Source organism: Silene latifolia, chromosome 5, assembly GCF_048544455.1.
Source record: "Silene latifolia isolate original U9 population chromosome 5, ASM4854445v1, whole genome shotgun sequence".
Taxonomy (NCBI): domain Eukaryota; kingdom Viridiplantae; phylum Streptophyta; class Magnoliopsida; order Caryophyllales; family Caryophyllaceae; genus Silene; species Silene latifolia.
The window spans coordinates 53,947,448-53,951,071 of NC_133530.1; positions in this window are offsets into that span (position 1 = coordinate 53,947,448).

A 3,624-nucleotide genomic window follows, 5' to 3' on the forward strand; every position below is an offset into this window, starting at 1 on the left:
GGCGTCTTCAGTCTCGGGACGCGCGGATTGGCGAACAGTTTCTTTGTTTGAGCTCGGATTGTAAAACGGACGTCATTTTCTCATCCGGACTCCTATTGGAGTGATTCAAAAGCCTAGATCACTTTTTTTTTCGACGCCGTTCCATCTAGCATATTTTCAGAGCCAAAGGAGAAACCCTTGGTTTGGTTTTCGAGCGATTTCTTCTTGTAATGCCTTCTCTCTCGTCATTCTTACTTTTAACCTTTTGATCCTTCTATATACACTTTATTCCTACATCTTTGGTCATCATTCTTGCCTCCTCTTCATACTAGTCCATCTAATATCATCAATAAGCTTCCAAATACGCACGAAAGGCGGGAATTTCCGCCTTATTATCTTCATTCCTACAAAACATATGAAATGCGATAGAAAAGCAAATAGGAAGGTTTTGACGGATAAAATGGCCATAGAATGTTATAATAGTATGCAAAATAGGCTCAATTAGGGGACTAAATATGCGCAAATAATGTTCACATCAAATATCCCCAAACCGAATCTTTACTCGTCCCGAGTAAAGAGGTGACTAAAACTAGACCTTTATTTAAACTATCCTACTAATATAACCGATATGAGACAATTAGCGGGTCTCACTCTGCCCCTTCAACTCACAACAAGACAACCATGAGGTAGGATGCCTTCTTGCAAGGCAAGGTGGGGCTTGCCAAAATGGCGACACATCCAAGCATTAAAGCACACAAAACAAGTAATGGATGCATCTACAAAAGAATAGCCACTTTCCTCATCTAAGTGGCGGAAATTATCTACAAGGGAAGCAATTCAAGGGTACACACTCCTTCATAGATGTAATTTCTTCAAACTACTAAGCCTAGAAGGATACCAATAAATAACCACCAAATTGTGTCAAGCTAAGGTACCTTTGTCCTCAATCGTTAAATGCTTTTGTCAAGAGTAGTCTCCCTATGGTGTTAGAAACACTGGAGGATCGCGGAATTCCCCCTCTTACCTAGACAAGAAGAAGGATCGTCCCCTCTCTACCATGAACAAAAATGGATACGATGGATAAAGGGATCGATAGATATTTGAGTTTCACTTTGGGAGTTTGTTTTTGTTTTTGTTTTCCCCTTAATTTCTTGTGGCATATAACATTTGAGAACAATTTCTTTTTGCCATTTCTTTTGATATTTGGCATTTCAATACTTGACAATTTTTCAACTTTTCTTTGCATTTCTTTTGAACATTTTTCAAAGTCAGCCCATATGTAGTGAGGGTGACTTATATTTGAAGCTTTAGGAGTTCTATTTTTGCTCCTCTTTTCATTTGATGCATTTTTGCAATCTTTCTTTCACTTTTTATTTCATTGAACTCAAATCAATTTCTTTTTGTGCCCATTCCCTTTGATGACAAAAATGTATGGTAGAACATGGATGAATGATGGTTGCATGGTTTCAAGGGTCACCTTGGAATAAACGGTAGCCAATGAGTTATCACACCACAAGGTACTCTTGACTAGGCCTTAATCCATGGGTCAAAGGATACTAGCATGACACATCCTAGGGTGTTTTACAAGTATTCTAACAAGCAAAGTCTTAAGAAGAAAAAGCATCTACTAGGGCCTTATATACACTTGTCAAGCTTCCCAAGTAGACGGTTTCGCAAAATTTTCCTAACATGCAAACTACATGCCATGATGCAACTTACATATAAACATCCTAATGCAAGTGATTCTACCAACTAATATGACATATAAACTAAATGCAAGTCCTAAGTTCACATTGTTATACCGCATCAATCAAAATAAAGCCACATAGTCATTAACATAAAGAGGAAAAAGGAGATTGGAAAGATCATACCATGCGGTCTTCAATATCCTAATATCTCGGATGTGGCGTAGTCAATCAATGTGAAAAGGATGAAGAAACACAATATATACAAACAATATACCCAAGACTACACTAAAAAGGAAATGAACATGTTTTTGGATTTTTTTTTTCAATTTTTCAATTTTTTATGGTTTTTCGAAATTTTTCAATTTTTATCATTTTTGGAATATAAATTCCCATCCCCCACTTTATTTTGGACATTGTCCTCAATGTACATGTAGGAGTAGGAATAAAAAGGAAATACATGTTTTTGAATTTTTGATTTTATGGAAATAAAGTACAAATGCAATTATATGATATGAATGAATGCATGCTCTAACTAAATGGAATTCTATATGACATATATAATAAATGAATGCAATTTAAACTATATTATATGATGCATGATTTCTAGTAAACTATGGTCACCTATGATCAAACCTCCCCAAACCGATTTAAACACTATTTCTAGTGTAGAAATGAATAGGTTTGGCCATTAGTAACTATGCATGAATTCTAGTCTATATGCAACTATCTACATGAATCATGTGAGATATATTACAATGCAAACTATACTATATGAACTAGCTAATGCAAATGAGATATGATACAAATGCATGCGAAAACTACACTAAATGCAATGTATGTACAAAAGAGAGAGGGAGAGATGAGTATCATACAAATGGGGGTGGTGAGGTAGGACTCTTTCACTCGTCATCCTCCTCATCTTGGTAGCCATATTGGTGAGAGCTCCCGGGTTGGTCATACCCTCTTGGTTGGCCCCCAATACCCTCTTTGGTCAAACTCTCCTCCTTGACCCGAGTACCCTCCACCTTGGCTAGAATGCCCACCGCCGTCGTGATCCCAGGCTTGGTTCCCCTGATTAGGGAACAAGTGTTGTGGTTGGGCCCAAGAGGGCTTAGGACCATTGGGGTCAACATACCCTTGTTGAGCCATGTTATAGTATTGGGGATAAAGGGTCAAGTAGTTGTCGACCCTCCCTTCATATACCCCGAGGTCCACTCTATTCATGAGCGCCATCAAATCATTAATGCCCGGGGTATTGGGGATTGCCGGTTCAAATTCGGTATATGGGGTAGGGTATAGTGGGATGGGTACATAGGAGGGTGGGCGAATAGGCCTTCCCGGTGCTCCACGAGGTACTTGGCGGGGTGGCTCTTCCCTTTGAGGGGGATTATCAAGAATTTGGATATCAAGGAGGTAGCTTGGTGGAGGCGAATATGGGCTCAATCTTGGGTCAATGCCCAGTATCCTCCAACCCTCAAGGATCATTGAGGTGCATCCTTTGGTGTACCATTCTACACTCTCGTCTTGCGTGTAGTTACACCACCGGTGATGGGTGAAGACGGTGTGCTCATCAATCAAGGTCCTCCCCTCAAGAGGAGTATAGGTCCCTTGGGCATTGAACCCGGGGTAAAGGTAGTTGGCCAAAATAGTAATTAGACCTCCCATTACGAAGGTCTTGAGTTGGGTGGTCCCTTGAGAAAAATCATGAAACCTAGTAAGTATCTCAAGGGGTGTGTTGAAGTTATAGCGCCTCGTCCCTCGAACATTCAAATAGGACTCAAAAAAAGTTAAATCAATGAGAGTACACCTATCTTGTTCGTACCTCCCATTGATGGTACCGGCCACAAAGCGCTCGGTGATTCGAATCACCGGATGTTGGATGGCGAAGGTATAGAATTGCTTTAGACCGGTAAAATTCCTCCTGGAAATAGCCCTCCAAAGTTGGTCCACATCGAAA